This window comes from Equus asinus, chromosome 2 (genome assembly GCF_041296235.1).
Source record: "Equus asinus isolate D_3611 breed Donkey chromosome 2, EquAss-T2T_v2, whole genome shotgun sequence".
Taxonomy (NCBI): Eukaryota; Metazoa; Chordata; class Mammalia; order Perissodactyla; family Equidae; genus Equus; species Equus asinus.
In genome coordinates, this window is record NC_091791.1 from 113,970,553 (window position 1) to 113,988,208 (window position 17,656).

The 17,656-nt window shown below is 40.1% G+C and overlaps 1 long non-coding RNA gene across 1 annotated transcript in view; it reads right to left on the minus strand.

Annotated features, from left to right (window-relative positions):
- Window positions 1-1,453: 1,453 nt before the first annotated feature.
- The window catches only part of LOC139041853 (uncharacterized), a 45,116-nt gene continuing 28,913 nt past the window's right edge, over window positions 1,454-17,656 (minus strand). Inside the window, exons 3-4 of the long non-coding RNA XR_011497873.1 lie at window positions 3,949-4,105; window positions 1,454-2,938 (exon numbers count right to left, since the gene is read on the minus strand). This is a non-coding gene — a long non-coding RNA (uncharacterized lncRNA). The remainder of the gene's footprint in view (window positions 2,939-3,948; window positions 4,106-17,656) is intronic.

Here is a 17,656-nt window from a genome sequence, read left to right on the forward strand (position 1 = left end):
CCCCACATAGTACAAGAATGAATGGGGGCTGTACTTGAAATACTGCAGGAAGGAATGTATGTATACAAAGGGACCCCTGAAGCATTCTTTGAAGAGAAAATTGATTGATGTTTCAGTTGGTCTCAAATGAACTTCACTATTGGAAGATTAGTTACATTTAACCTATCCAACTAGAAGTTATGCTGGAAACTCTTGCAGGCAAGCTCTGTGTCTTTTTTGCACGTTGTAATTTTCCTCGAGCCTGGTACTTCTTTGAGATTTATTTGTGATCCTCACTAACTCAAGCAGCCAATGTTATAAGTGAACAGTCCACATGTTTATCCACCATTTCCCTTCGGCAATGTCCGCTCCAATTCCACTTGATTCAAACACCCTTGTTGCCAGCCTCTGTGCTGGATGCTAGGGACACAAACATGAATGTCAATGGTCCTCACTCTCAAGAAGTTAATTGGATGTCAGAAAGCGAATTATTAATTGTAGAATTGCCGTAAAAAGAAAATAGATGTTCTACTTTGCACTAAAGGGCATTCCTAATATCCTACATAACCCCACAATGAACTATGACCAGTGTGTCTATACATGACCACTCTGGTTCTAATATATTTAGGATCTGTACATTTGGTGAACATGAATAACTATGCACCCAGAGTTATGCTGGCCTCTGTATGATATGATATGCTGCACGACAGAAATTCTTTGATCACGGTTAGAATAATGCTAGGTACATAGTAGTTTCTTTCAAATAATATTTGTTAAATGAATAAATAAGAGCATACAAATCAAAAGAAAAATAATAAAATGCAACCAGATTAACATTTTGTGAAGCAAATTTTAAAAAGCATCTATGTCTTTTTTTAAATTTAACAGCATGACTGTTTCACAGAGCAGGGGTGTTGAGAAAAGAATCTGGCTCCTGAGCACAGACATGTGGGTCTGTCACAGCCCCTTCGTTGGGATCAGAGGCCTCATCCTCTCGTGCCTCAGGCTAACTTCTGCCCCAGCCTAGTAAAAAGAAGGCTGACCTAGGGTCGTACTCTCTGTCAGTTTGTCCAAAAAGACTCCTTAAAAAGGAGCTTGTTGTGAAGAACAAAGGGAATGTTCTATTTCACAAAGGATTTATTCCAAACTGAAGGTTAAACATCAAAATGACTTCTGCCTGCTCCGGAGGTTGCGGAACTGCTGCTTATCCTGATGTTCAAGTACATTGTCCAGCAACAGAACATGTGTAATCCTCTGACAGGTACTGCTGCCTGTGGGGTCCGAGGAAGCCCGCGTGACGGCCACACACACACTGTGGGCTGCGGTGGGAGCTGCCTTCCCACCCCTGTGCTCTGGTGACAGGGTGTGTGAATGAGCCCAACTCCTGGGCACTTGTTCTTTGGGCTTCCAGGCCATTAACAAACGTAGCGTTGAACTCTGTGTCCACATGTCATGCCTGCAGGACAGGTAAGAAAGACAATCTTTGCACACTGGAAGGGTTTTTTTCCTCCAGTTTTATTGAGGTATAATTGACAAATAAAATTGTATATATTTAACGTGTACAACATGATGATTTGATATGTGTACACTTTGTGAAATGATTACCAAAATCAAGTTAATTAATACATCCATCACCTCACATAGTTACCTTTGTGTGTGTGTGTAGTTAGAATGCTTAAGATCTACTCTGTTAGCAAAATTCAAGTATACAATACAGTATTATTAACTACTGTCACAGTGCTGTACATTAGAACACCAGAACTTATCTTATAACTGAAGGCTTGTACCCTTTGACCAGCCTTACCCCGACTCCCTAACCCCTGGTAACCACCATTCTACTCCATGTTTCTATGTGTTCGACTTTTTTTTTAGATTCTACATATGAGTGAGATCATACAGTATTTGTCTTTGTCTGGCTCGTCTCACTTAGCATAATGTCTTCTAGGTTCATCCATGTTGTTGCAAATTGTAGAATTTCCTTCTTTCTCATGGCTGAGTAATATCCCATTGTGTATATAGCAAGTCAATTATATATATATATATATATACACACACACATTCGTATATTCATGTATATTCGTCTTCTTTATCCATTCATCTATCAACAAACACTCAGGTTGTTTCCATGTCTTGGCTAATGTGAATGATGCTGCAATGAACATGAGAGTGCAGATGACTCTTTGAGATACTGATTTCATTTCCTTCATATATATATATATATATATATATATATATATATGCCCAGCTTTGGATCATATGGTAGTTCTATTTCTAATTTTTTGAGTAACCTCCATACTGTTTTCCATAGTAGCTACACCAATTTACATTCCCACCAACACTGCACAAGTGTTCCCTTTTGTCCACATCCTTGCCAACACTTGTTATTGCCTGTCTTTTTGGTAAAAGCCATCCCAACAGATGTGAGGTGATATCTCATTGGTTTTGATTTGCATTTCCCTGATGACTAGTTGTGTTGAAGACTCTTTTGCTTGTGGACTACAGTTTTTCCAATACCATTTGTTGAAGAGACTATCCTTTCCCCATTGCATGTTCTTGGCGTGCTTTTCAAAGTTTAGTTGACAGTGTATGCGTGGGTTTATTTCTGGGCTCCCTATTCTGTTCCATTGGTCTATGTGTCTGTTTTTATGCCAGTACCACACTGTTTTGAGTACTATAGCTTTGTAAGATAGTTTGAAATCAGGAAGTGTGATGCTTCCAACTTTGTCCTTCTTTCTCAAGATTGCTTTTATGGTTCCATACAAATTTTAGGATTGTTTTTCTATTTCTGTGAGAAATACCAACGGAATTTTGGTAGAGATTGCATTGAATCTGTAGATCACTTTGGGCAGCATGGACATTTGGCAATATTAATTCTTCCAACTCATCAACATGAGTGATCTTTCCATTTGTTTTTGTCTTCCTTGATTTCTTTCATCGAGGTCTTCTAGTTTTCTGCACACTGAAATGTTGAAAAAAGAAAAGCAAGCTCAGAACCAAACCCGTGCTGTCTCCTCTCTAGCTGAGCATAGACACATGTGAGCAGCTTCTCCCTGGTGGTGAGCTTCAAGAAAACTGCTAGGAATTTCATCAGAGCTGAGAAACCCACAAAATAGTCCTATATCAGAGCTTCATACAACAAAAAGTGAGAGGACAAAGTGTGATGACTGTGCACTGCATGTGAAGTAGTCGGCAAAAAATGTCAAAAGTCAAGGACAATGGTCAACAACACAAAGTAAATGACCTGACTCTCAAGGAGAAGGAAAATCACAGATGTGCAGAAAATCTGGTATCCTATTAAAAATTCCACAGAGTAGACACATTTGCAAAATAAGAATGCAATCTTCTCGTTTACACATATTTTGGGAATTTAGTTGTCTAAATAAAATTAGAGAACAGAAGTCATGAATACAAGCTTGAAGGAGTGGAGGTGAGGTGATGGTAGTAAAAATGGCATCTTTGATTTAAAAGAAACAAAATAAGCTAAGAAAACCATCAATAGTTGAGAGAGGTTTCCTGAATAATAAGATTCCTATGCCAGAGAAGGACAAGGAGTGAGGGATTCATCTATTCACTCATTCAACAAACATTTATGTACAACATGAGGATTTAGAAGGATTTGGGAGGAACAGAGTGTCAAGACACTGGGACCAGAACAGTTGAGCGAAGCATGGAAGAAAAACAGGAAATAGATAAACAGAGAGGAGCCGGCATGCCAGGATGTTGGTGGCATGCTTAGGGAGAGCAGATAGAGTGGCTGGGAAGGGCAGAGCATAAGGTCAGGAGGCAGAAGATAAGCTTGAGATGTGGATTGAGGCCACACTCAGAGGGACTTCACTCCCGGGCCCAACAGTGTGGACTCTATTCACTAGACACTAGGGAATTATGGGAAAATCTAAATCGAGGAGCAGGAGAAAAACAAAGTGGCTTTCTTTTTCACAAGATTTTTTTATTTTATGAATTCTAAGTTACCTTTATCTGTCTGATGAAGAGGGTTCCCCTGCTGGGTTTCTTTTCTTCCTCCAGCTCTCCAAGAGAGATTGGGCCATTTCCACGCTGACTCTAAGTTTTTGTGATGCAAAGTCCAGAGAAAGGAGAGGTGTAGAAGAGTCTGAGTCCGGAGCTGGGGCTGGGGGAGTTTGGAAGAGAAAGAGCACAGGAGAAGCTTCAGGAAGTGAGGAGAGTGGGGGACAGAGAAGTAGAGATTTTGAGAAATGTTTCTGTGGGCACTGTATTCCCTTTATGGTGCTAAAGAAACACAAAGAACCTGAGTGATTTTGAAAAATAGAAGTGGATGCTTGAGTGCATTTCTTTGAACATGACATTAGTCTGAGAGCAGCCCACATGAATCAGGCTTCAAAGGGATGACAGATTCATCTGGCAACAGAACTTATGGAAGATGATCAGAAAGAGAAAGTATAGAAATGATCAAGGGATGGTTGCAGTAGAATGGGGCTTGGGGATTGATTCACTGTAGAGGAATAAGAATGAAGAGTCCAAGATTGCAGCGTGGAGTAGTCCCATAGGGGATGGGAAATAAGATTCAACTTGGATGCCTTCTCCTATCAATTTGCAGAGGTCGCCTGGAGCACCATGTCAAGAAAGATTTTGAGATGAAGCTGGCAAAGAGTGCTATAGCCAAGTGGAAATACCTGCATGGGCCAAGGAGCTCACTCTGCTTGACCCTGGTTTTGGGGAAGGATAGTATCATTGCTAACATTAGGAACATCAGCATAGAGGCTGATTTTCTGGGAAAGAGAATGAGTTTGGATGAAGCTGAAGCAATGTATACTATTATTACTATTTTGTATTTCTAGCCTTGGCCAATGCATTTAAAAGTCACCAGATTTGTATCCCGGTGCCAAGAGGGACCTAAGCATCACAGTGTCCCCTTGGATAGGCTCATCAACTTACAGAAAACCTTGGGTAAATGTAAACGAGAAGTAGTATTCTTGCAAAACTAAACATACTCTTACCATACAATCCAGCAATCATGTTCCTTAGTATTTATCCAGAGGAGCTGAAAACTTATGTCCACTCCAAAACCTGCACATGGATGTTTACAGAAGCTTTGTTCATAATTGGCAAAACATGGAGGCAACCAAGATGTCCTTTAGTAGGTGAATAGATGAATAAACTGTGGTGCAACCAGAGAATGGAATATTATTCAGTGCTAAAAAGAAATGAGCTATCAAGCCATGAAAAGACTTGGAGGAAACTTAAATACATATTACTAAGTGAAAGAAGTCAATCTGAAAATGTTCCACACTACATGATTCCAACTGTATAACATTTGGGAAAAGGCAAAGCTATGAAGACAGTAAAGATCAGTGGTTGCCAGGGGTTAGGAGGGAGGAAGGGATGTATAGGAGGGAGTACATAGGAATTTTAGGCCAGTGAAATTATTCTGTATAATACAGTAGTGATGGCTACGTGTCATTATACATTTGTCCAAACCCACAGAATGTACAATACCAAGAGTGAACACTAAGGTAAACTGTGCACTTTTGGTGATAATAAGTGTCAGTGTAGGTTCACTAATTGTAACAAATGTCCCACTCAGGTGGGGGATGTTGATAGTGGGGGAGGCTATGCATGTGTGGGGGCAGGGGATATATGGGAAATCTCTGTACCTTCCTCTTAATTTTGCTGTGAATCTAAACTGCTCTAAAAAAATAAAATCTTTAAAAAAAAGAAAAAAAAGCAGAAGTTGTAGATTGACTCTTAGAAACAGTATATGACCAAATAATGGATATCTAAGCATTTATCTTGGATAGCTTTTCTCCTCTTCCGTTCTGCACTGAGGTTTATCCTGCAGTTGTCTTTTTTTATTTTTAAAGATTTGCACCTGAGCTAACAACTGCTGCCAATCTTTTTTTTTTTTTTCTGCTTTATCTTCCCAAACCCCCCGTACATAGTTGTATACCTTAGTTGCAGGTCCTTCTAGTTGTGGGATGTGGGACGCTGCCTCAATGTGGCCTGACTAGCAGTGACATGTCCGCGCCCAGGATCCGCGCAGCGGAGCGTGTGAACTTAACCACTTGGCCACGGAGCCGGCCCCTATCCTGCAGTTTTCTAAGCGTAGGCAAAGGCTGGATGGTGTGTTTTATGCAGTGTTGCCTGATTATGAGCATGAGGGATAGCCATCGCTTAACTCTCAAAGCTGTGCTGAAACAAGAAAAGCATCTCCTCTCTGAACAATGAGCTCCACCAGGACAGAGACCTCTGCTATATGCCCCGTCCCCAGCATGGTCTGGCACACATTAGGCCAATACATAACTGCTAACCGGAAGAATGAATCAATGTCTTTTCTGCTTCCTTCTTTCTTCTACTCAAGGAATCACAGAGTTGTACTTAGCAGTCCATTTTAAGTACATTTCTCACAATAGGAATCTACCTGGGCTACGGACTAGAACAAATTTTCATTACTACTGTGGTGAATTCACTTCAACAAATGTATTCAATCAACAAATACTTTTGAGCACTTGTGTTCATATCCTTTGATTTAACCATCCCTCCTCTAAAAATTGATCCTACAGACACACCTGTACTTGTGCATCAAATGTGTGTAAAGGATACATTGATTGTGATAGCAAAATTCAGAAACAACTTACATGTTCATCAACAAGAGGCTGGTTAAATAAACACTGTTGTAGAGAATGAAGGAGAGCCTAAGTGAGGGGCATAATTTTTCAACTTTTCCCAATCCCCACACAGACACTGAGAAACTATACAGCAAAATCCCAAACCCACAGACAATATTTACAACAAAACTAGGTGAAAAATTATCCCCACATGACACATATGAGCCACCAATAGCCTCAAGACCTGCATGGCATCTGGGTATGATGGGTTGAAAGACATTAGAAAGCAAGAAGGGTGGTGCTTGACGGGTCTGAGAACAGGAGAACCCCAAAATAGACTCAGCATTCACTGGAAAGTACTGTGGGCCAATTTGAGGAGAGTGAGTGGAGTTGGGAGAGTTGACTCTCCAGCACAGGGTAGTGTAAGGTCCACGTAAGAAGGTGCGAGTAGGCAGGAGCAGTCGGGCTCCAAGGAACTCTCAAGACTGACCAAGAGAGGCCCCACATTTGGGAAAAAGTGCTGGGAAAGGAATCACAATTGAACAGGATGAGAAAGAGGAAGGAAAGTGAAGTTTCAGTCTGAACTGGAGGAAGGGAGCAACAGTTAGGAAGTCCCAGAAAGCAGGTGGCCATATTTTTTAACACAGAAGTTGGTGCCTTGTGAAATTTGAAAAGCTTTCCTAAAACTTGCTTCATTCTAATAGGTCAGTAAATGTGATTTCACATGAAAAAAAAAGCAACAGAAGAGTATCAAGTTCAATCCTACACAAAGTTATGGGAAAAAAGGGAGTAAAGAGAAGAGTAACTGCATTTGACAATGAAGTCACACCAGAGAGATGTACTCAGGAAACAGGGAGCTTCGGTTTCGATCTATTTCATTAAAAGACACTAAGTAAATGATAGACATTAAAGAACAACATCAATCAGAATTAGAAAAACTCGGAAAGGAGGTGACAAAACTCGGGAAAAAACAGAACTAAAAGAAAAGGTCATTCAAGAAAGAAGACTATCCCAGAAGGAATACAAGAGCAAATAAACACAACAGATACTGCCTCAAGAGAAATACAAAGTGAAGAGAGGAAAAAATGAAATATCAAAAGGAAATGAGACAAGAAGGATTCAAGAGAAAGTACTGAACACTGGAGGACACTGACCGTGCGGATAATAGATGTTCCTCAAGACGAAAACCAAACCAAGCGTGAGCACTAATGGCTATAACCCAAGAGAATGTCCCTGAAATAAAAGAAGATTTGAAACTATGTGTTGGTTGAGTACAATGCGTACTTGAGAACATTGGCCCAGAATGGCCAACATCAAGATGTATTCTAGTAAAATTACTAGAGTTTAGAGAAAAATAAAAAAATCTTTTGGACATCGAGAAAAAGAGGATGGAACTTATAATAGACTCTCACCATGTTTATTTTTTCTTAAAGATAGGCACCTGAGCTAACATCTGTTGCCCATCTTCTTTTTTTTTCTTCTTCTTCTCCCCAAAGCCCCCCAGTACATAGCTGTATATTCTAGTTGTAGGTCCCTCTGGTTCTGCTTTGTGGGATGCCATCTCATCATGGCTTGATGAGTGGTGCAGTGTCCATGCCCAGGAGCTGAACTAGTAAAACCCTGGGCTGCCGAAGCGGAACGTGCAAACTTAACCACTCGGCCACTAGGCTGGCCCCCCATCACTGTGCTTTTTGACAGTAACTCTTTACACCAAAAGAGAATGGACTAAAATATTTAAGAAGTTCAACGAAAGAAAGTGTGAGGTTTTATACCCAGAAAAACTGAACTTCAAATATAAAGGACACAGCAAACTTCCACCAACATGAAAGAACTCATGGGATATTGTTACCATGAGCCCTTCCTGAGGAATCTGCTAAAGAACAAGCCTCAGAAACCAAAACGGCCAGAGAGGATCCAACATGAGGACCGGTGGTGAGCATTTAATATATAGCAACCTGCAGAACTAAGAGTAAGTGAGGCTGGGAGGAGAAGAGTGTAGGATGTAATAGCCATACGCTCTGACAGTGTAGACATAATGCAACCTGAAACAAATGAAGAAAGAAGGAGGAGAGCATATGAACAACAATTGTTTCAATATTTTCAGTAATCGTATTATTGGTAGTATTGTCATTCTGAGTATGTTGTGTGTGTGATCTGAGATAAAATAAATGACTTTGGGATATTCTAATTCTACCGTCACTTGTGTCCTTGAGAATTGGGATTTTCCGAATGAAAAGAAAGAGATACAGATGTAAGAGAAGGCAGTTTTGTGAAAGGCTTGTGGTCTCAAATTTAAATCGGAAATAATATTGCAATGGTTAATATTATGTGGTGACTTGACTGGGTCCTGGGTGCTCAGAAAATCAGTTAGACATTATTCTGGGTGAGTCTGTGGGTGTTTCTGGATGAGATTAATATTGGATTGGTGGACTGAATAAAGCAGATTGCCCTCCCTAATGTGGGTGGGCCTCATCCAATCTGTTGAAGGTCTGAATAGAACAAAAAGGAGCAGTAAGAGAGAATTCGCTCTCTCTGCCTGACTGTCTTTGAGCTGGGACATCAGTCTTCCCTGTTTTCAGACTTGGACTGGAACTTGCACCATCAGCTCTCCTGCTTCTCAGGCTTTTGGATTCGGACTGCTGGCTGCACATCTTGGGACTTCTCAGTCTCCATAACCATGTGAACCAATTTCTTACTGTCTACCTACCTATCTGTCTCTCTATCTGTCTATTTATCTATCTCTGTTTATCTGTCTACACACACACACACAAACGCACATATGTATATCTCTATCTCTGTCTATCTCTGTGTGTATCTACATCTACCTCTGTATCTGTATCTATATCCATATTTATATCTCTCCTGTTGATTCTGTTTCTCTGGAGAACGCTGACTGATACAATATCAACTCAGGAGGTATTTTATTTATATATTTTGTTTTTTGTCTTTCTAGCTCTGTCCACCAATAAGGCCTAGAAACAATGACCCACTCAACGGCATTGAAATACTACTTAGCAAAAGAAACAAGGGCTTCAAAAGGATTGTATTGAGGTCTGGAGCAGGAAATGTACAAGATGAACCTGGAATATCTTTGTCACTCCAGATGGTAAAGAATCCATCAAGGACCGTTAGAGTCAAATCAAAAGGACCCAGGAGCCAACTTCAAGAGGCTAGTATTGGCCCAAGATTGGACAATTTGAGCTTCAATAAGTAGTGATTAAAATGGGTTGAAATCCATCAAATATGTTAAATCCATGAATTAATAATGATATTAAAACAAAAAGAATTGGTCATCTTCAGAAAAATGTTAGGGCATCAACTCTTTATCTTGAAAACCAGGAAAGGAAAGAATCTAGCATTTTCCTGGTTTTCCTATATGACCTGTATCACTGAGTACCCAGGTTGTGGATGATAGAAAGTGAATCTCTATAAAGTTCTATTTCTTGCTCTAGGTATTTTCTGCCTTATAATAATTCATTAAGCCATATGTTTGATTTGTGTGGTTTTCTGTATCTGTGTTTTATTTAAAATAAAATGATTTAAAAAAAATGAGTCAGATCTAGATACACTGATATGGACTAATTTCCAAAATATATGGTCAAGTGAAATACCAAGTATAGAAGAGCATGTATAATGTGATACATACATTTATGCATTGTACGTGCATAGACTACCCCTGGGAGGACACAAGAAATGGGGAGTGAGAGGCCGGGACACTGGCGTGGGAGGCAGACTTACTTCCACTATATGTCTTTTGAACTTTCACAATGTCAATGATTATTATTCAAAAAAGCAATTAACTATCTTTTTAAAAAAGCGATATTCCCACAGAGTCTGAACATCTCTGTCCTCTAATTTTCTATCCGCCTTTCATTTGTTCACGACGAGGGCACACATGCTGATAGAGTGTGGGCAGGGAGGGGCACTGCTTCAGCGACATTCAAGCTTTACATGAACTGCAGGCTTTTTCTCAGTTGAAACTCTATCTGTACATTTCTCAGCTGAGGGTGCTCGAAGTTCACCTGCCTCTGAACACCCCTGTAAACAGCGCGGCTCGTGTCACCCCGTGTAGGGCCCCCAGTGGCCCCACTGCCAGCACCAGCCTTCCTGCCTGCCTCTTAGGCTTGCTGCTGGTAAGGACGGTTCTGGCTCTGGCTCCAGGCCCACCCTCTACAGCCCTCACCGCACTCCTTTCTCCTAACTGGCTTCTTTAGAATGGACTGGATTTTATAGGGAACAAAGACTATTCTTTTTTCCTGGGGAAATAGCGCCCTGTTGAGATACTTTGCCAAGAGAAATAAAAATGCTCAGGTCAAATTCCATATTGAGCTTCACGATAAAATATTTGAAATGTTCAGAGTAGGTTACTCCTTTTCAATGTTTTTCATTATTGCCAGATATCGTAATTCCCTGGGTGAGACGGATCATGACCTCAGGGATTTATAACATAATTACTCGGAAAGTAAATTGAGAATTACTTGATATAATATGTTGTGAATAAGAAGGTAACTACGTTTATTTCTTTCAAAAATTATTGTGGTACATATCTCATGGAAATTCTTCTTTTTACTCTGGTTCACAGAGAAAGTGCATTTTTAAGTTTTAAAAGGTACTATCAAATTACTGTAACCAAAGATTGTACCAATTTATCTTCTCAAGAACGGGGTAGAATGGGGTCCATTTGCCCATTTCCTGAAACTCGCTCTCATACTGGCTGCTGTCAGTCCTGAAACACTCTTTTGCCCTCTGACAGGCAAGAAGGCCTAACTGGTCGTCATTACTGCATTTCCTTAATTATTAATACAACTGCTTATCTTTTCACTCAATATTAGCCAGTATTTCTTCTTTTTGTGAAATGCCCACTCATACCCTTTATCCAGTTTTCTATTGAGTTTTCTCCTTGAGTTCTTTGCATATTAGGGATAATGACCTTTTTTCCCCCTATTATAAGTATTACAAATATCTTCTCTCCCTCTGTTGCTCATCTTAATTTTGGTGAGAAATCTTGCCATATAGAAATATTTAAATTTTAGATTGTCAAACGTGTCCTTCAAAAAAAGTCAAGTGTTTCACATTAATCAGAGTGTAAGAAGGGCTTTTGCTGTCTTTTCTCCTAGTGTTTGATGGTGGGCTTTTTTATCTAGCTTGACAGAGCGATAGCTGCCACCAGGCCCTGAGCCGGAGCCTTGCTTGTGCAGAAGTTGCCTTTGCAGCTCCTTCTGTCTCTCCATTACCTAGTCCAGTGGATCTCAGCTTGACTGCGAGCCAGAATCCCCCAGAGGGCTTGGGAAAACCCCGATTGTTGAGCGCACCTCCAGAGTATCAGATTCAGCAGGTCTGGGGTGGGCCTGAGGATCTCTATTTCTAACATGTTCCCAGGTGCTGCTGATGCTGCTGTTCTGGAACCACACTTGGCGAACCACTTCTCTGGAACATTGGTTTGACATCTTGATATCTCTGGAATCTATTCCCTTGTGCCTATCTTCATTGCTTCCCCCAGGGGCCAAGTCACATCATCTTTCTTCTGGGGTCCTGCCACAGCTTCCTCCTTCCACATCCATTATGACTCTTCTCCCATCCAGTTGCCACACTGCAGCCAGAGGGATTTCAAAGCTGGGTCATGGAATTCTCTTCCTTACAACTCTTTCCCTGTGGTCTTTGGACCATCTTGTGACATTCTTCACATCTTTCTGCACTCTCTGCTCTCTTGCACAATGACCTTCAGTAGCTAGGAAATGTCATGCTCTTTCTTGCCCCGGGGCCTTTGCACATCTGTTCTCTCTACCTAGAATCCTCTTTCTTCACCCTTCACCGTGGTATTTGGTCATTTTGGTAAGATGTAAATTTGAATCACATTTAATGTTAGGCTGCTACATGGATCAGATCACTTAGTTCTGAATGAACTCAGCTAACTGCCAACACTGACACATCAAAATGATTTTGTATTTTTGACTCATTGAGGAGCTCCTAAGAACACTGTAAGAAGCAGTACATCCTTTTCTTTTAAGACAAAATGGCATCCAAAAGAAAAGCATTTTCTAACAAAGGTGATGAAAGTGAAGAGAATGTGAAGAGTCTAAGAATCCATAGTTGGAACACGAGAGTTTTACATAAATTAACCATTTATAAAATGAGTTTTATAAAAAAAATTAAAATGAGCCATACCACATGCTTTGTGTGGGAAAAACAAAAGAATCATCATCATTTTTTACAACTTTATTTTGGCATCAGGTAAATTAATACTTAATATTACTCAGTAATGATATTGTATAGAATTTATTTTATTAGAATATTTTAACAGCTTTATAAAAATACGATTTTATCCCCATATTTAGAGATTCACTAAGGGTCTGAAAGAGTCACTTAAAATTCTAGTTATAATTTTAACATTTTGGTGGGAAATTATATGCTTTAGTGCCATTTTTGGCCCTAAATTAGAGATTTACAAAGGTCTCAATCTATGTGCCTCATGAACGTGAAGGCCCTCGACTGTATTTTGAGTGGAAATCTTTTCCTTCAGTACTGGAGGGAACTGGGGGAACTGGAGTGAAGTGATACGGGTTAGAGGCATGGGGATTGAGAGACCACGTGAGCAGAGAATGGGAGGGAGCCAAATTGTGCCTTTCCAACCTCTCAGGTTCACACGTGTGAGCCTGCTACAGAGACCGAGATTCCACCAGGGTGGACAGGCTGACGATTTGGATGCATCTCTCCAAGTTCTAACTGGAGAATAAACTGTGAGTCCAAGGGCTTTATTTTTTCCATCTGACTGTGACTAAGAGACAATAATTGGTAGAATTTTGGTTTTATCCTTAGGTAACAGAGAATGTGCTTATAATACACTTTTTTAGATGAAGAATCTGAAAATTATACACAATCAGTGGCAGACCTAGACCAAGAACTGAGGTCTCCTGACTTCCAAAACTAAGTTATGTCTATACGGTTCTTTCTCTGGTGAAGAAAATAAAATTCAATAAATATTTACTGAGGTTTTTTTTTTTTTTTTGTGTGAGGAAGATTCACCGTGAGCTAATATCTGTTGCCAATCTTCCTCTATTTTGTATGTGGGTCACTGCCACAGCATGGCCGATGAGTGGTATAGGTCTGCACCTGGGATCTGAACCCATGTACCACAGCGTGCCCAAGTGGAGTATGCTGAACCCAACTACTACACCATGGGGCTGGGCCCTGTTTATTGAGTATTTTTTATACGTAAGGGACTATGGTAGGTGAGGGTGGGGGTATGTGCAGATTACCCCTTGAGTCATGGGTCTCACCCTCATGGGGTGAATACTGGACTTGTGAAGACAAAGTGTAAGCACAGGCAGCCCTCACTTTTCATGGTTCTGATATGCATGAATCAGTTACCATGGTTTAGTTAAATAACACCAGTCCCCCAACAACATGGTTCCAATTTCAGTTACCATGGCATATTAATTGTAATTGCTTAAAATACAAACTCTGCTGCTAGCTCTTCAACCCACATATCAATACATAAATAACAGGTGCACGATGATCAATGACCGATCACAGCATTTCTTTCAAAGTCTGCAGTGATTGGTCACTGCGTATCTGTTAGTCAGTTCATGCTCTGACAGCAAAGTGTGCTGTCGTGCTGCCTCCTTGTTTCCCGGTGATAAACCTGCATGGCATTTTATAAAAGTGAATAATCAAAAGGAAGGATCGGTCAACAAAGATGAAAGGGCATCAAGGAAACAAAAAGTGATACACATGGAAGTGAAATTTGAATCGGATGGAACTGGAGTTATAGAAGAGACAGCTGCCCATGGCAATGTTAGTGCTGCCACCTGTGGAGAGACTGTAGACATGCGGCCAGATGGGCTGACTGAAGGTGAAATTACAGCCGTCAGTGAGGGAAGTGGTTGTGATAAAAAGAAGGAAGGCGTCCCAGAAGAAACAACACCAGCAAGAAAACAAAACCAGCTTCACGTTAAAGGAACTCTCAGACTTTGTTTTACAACATTGAAAGCACAAAGGGGAATACTTTGGAAGGAACCCAAACTTAGAAAGAGGAGTGACAATTCCCCAGGGCCTAGAAAAGTTGTGTGCTCCACATCAGCAGCTCTAGATGTGGAGTTCGAGGCAAGTGCTGTTCAAACTCCTCTTGGTAGATTTTTTTTTAAAAAGAAATGAGAGCACTTTAATTCTCAATGTTTCTGGTGTTTTAAGTTACAGTGTGCTAAATAAATATTAGTTTTACTATTTCTTCCTTCTCCTATATATTTATAAGAGAGTTTTTAATGTTTCGACATGCATTTTTAAATGTTATTGAAAAAGAATACTTTTTCCCATTGATTGTTAAGATAGCTTTGCACGGCTTCAGACTGTAGGTCATTTTTATTGTCCCATACTACTATGCAAAGTGACGCCTACCAGTACATGAATAATTAAATAACAGATTACACAAGACATTGTGATACAACAGGTGTCAAAACAACACATGATTAATTGCCAATTAATTAATTTAGATACTGATTTCCCTAAGAGGTCAAAGGAAGGGAGAGAACTTTCCAGGCTGGGAGGAGGAGGATGTTGATGATGATGATGATGGAAGACCTGGGATGGGCTTTGGGATTTCCAACTTAGACAAACCCAGAAAAAGAAAGGTGGGATTCTAGGAGAACGGAAAGAGAGAGCAGAACAACACAGCAGCCCATGCAATCTCAGGAATAGTGTGAGCAAGGGGAGTGCTTGGCTGTGGAACTTTGTTCTCCTTCACGCATTTTTCCTGACAAATCACTTGATGTCAGAGTGTGTGTATAAAAAGCGGTCTTTAAGCCAAGCCTGCTCAGATCACACAGACTGTGCAACGATGCATCACAAGATGACTCGGCTCAACCAACTGAATTGTGCCACGGGCACTTTCTCTCGTTGTAGAGGCTACTCTCAGCTTTACTCCGAGTAAAACGTACGTCCAATTGTCTCTCAGGTGTTAGGAAGTCTTTCCTAAGTTCTATTTAATAATATCAATAATTATAATCACTTATAGTTGTATAGCTTGATTGTTTATTTAAGGTTTTAATATAAAAACTAAAAGGGACAGCCAGGAGGTTGGCAACCGAGGCAATCTGGAGAGCTTATGCTTTGTCTAATGGGCAGGGCTGCTACTCAGCTTGGGAATGTAGGCCAGTGTTGTGAGGTCCACTACAGTTTTTAAATTAATTAATTAATTTATTTTCGGATGTACATCGTATTTCGAATTCTGTGTAGATTACATCATGTTCACCACCTGAAAACTAATTATAGTGCATCCCCTCACATGTGAGCCTAATCACCCCTTTTGCCCTTCCCCCTCCCCCTGTCCCCTATGGTAACCACCAATCCAATCTTCAATGCTCTGTGTTTTTTTGTTGTTGTTGTTTTTATCTTCTACTTTTGATTGAGATCATATGGTATTTGACTTTCTCCCTCTGACTTATTTCACTCAGGATAATACCCTCAAGGTCCATCCATGTTGTCACAAATGGCCGGATTTCATCATTTCTTATGGCTGAGTAGTAGTCCATCGAGTATAAATACCATATCTTCTTTATCCATTCGTCCCTTGATGGGCACCTAGGTTGCTTCCATGTCTTGGCTATTGTGTATAATGCTGCAATGAACATAGGGGTGCAAGTATCTTTATGCCTTTGTGTTTTCAAGTTCTTTGGCTAAATACCAAGCAGTGGGATAGACAGATCATATGGTAGATCTATCCTTAATTTTCTGAGGATACTCCATACTGCTTTCCATAGTGATTGCACCAGTTTGCACTCCCACCAGCAGTGAACGAGGGTTCCCATCTCTCCACATCCTCTCCAACATTTGTTGTTTCCTGTCTTGTTAGTTATAGTCATTCTGACCGGAGCGAGGTGATACCTCATTGTAGTTTTGATTTACATTTCCCTGATAGCTAATGATGTTGAGCATCTTTTCATATGCCTGTTGGCCATCCGTATATCTTCTTTGGAGAAATCTCTGTTCAGATCTTTTGCCCATTTTTTAATTGTGTTGGTGGTTTATTTTCTGTTGTTGAGCTGTATGAGTTCTTTGTATATTTTGGATATTAACCCCTTATCCTATCCATGGTTTGCAAATATCTTCTCCCAATTGTTAGGTTGTCTTTTCGTTTTGTTGATGGTTTCCTTTGCTGTGCAGAAGCTTTTTAGTTTGATGCAGTCCCATTTGTTCATTTTGTCTTTTGTTTCCCTTGCCTGGTCAGACATGGGACTTGAAAATATGCTGCTCAGACCAGTGTCATAGAGCATACTGCCTATGTTTTCTTCTAGAAGTCTCATGGTTTCAGGTCTTACATTCAAGTCTTTAATCCATTTTGAGTTGAGTTTTGTGCATGGTGTAAGGGAATGGTCTACTTTCATTCTTTTGCATGTGGCTGTCCAGTTTTCCCAACCCTGTTTATTGAAGAGACTCTCTTTTCTCCATCGTATGCTCTTGGCTCCCTTGTCAAATATTAGCTGTCCACAAACGTGTGGGTTTACTTCTGGGCTCTCAATTCTGTTCCATTGATCTGTGTGTCTGTTTTTGTGCCAGTACCATGCTGTTTTGGTTACTATGGCTTTGTAGTTTATTTTGAAATCAGGGAGTGTGATACCTCCAGCTTTGTTCTTTTTTCTCAGGAATCTTTTGGCTATTCGGGGTCTTTTGTTGTTCTGTATAAATTTTAGGATTCTTTGTTCTATTTCTGTAAAAACTGTTGTTGGAACTTTGATAGGGATTGCGTTGAATCTATAGATTGCTTTAGGAAGTATGGACATTTTAACGATGTTAATTCTTCCAATCCAAGAGCATGGAATATCTTTCCATTTCTTTGTGTCTTCTTCGATTTCCTTCAACAATGTTTAGTAGTTTTCGGTGTACAGATCTTTCACCTCTTTGGTTAAGTTTATTCCTAGGTATTTTATTCTTTTTGTTGCAGTTGTAAATGGGATTGTATTCTTAATTTCTCTTTCTGCTACTTCATTATTAGTGTATAGAAACGCAACCTATTTTTGTACATTGATTTTGTGTCCCACGACTTGACTGTATTCCTTTATTGTTTCTAAAAGTATTTTTCCACTAAAGTTTTTAAAAGAAGC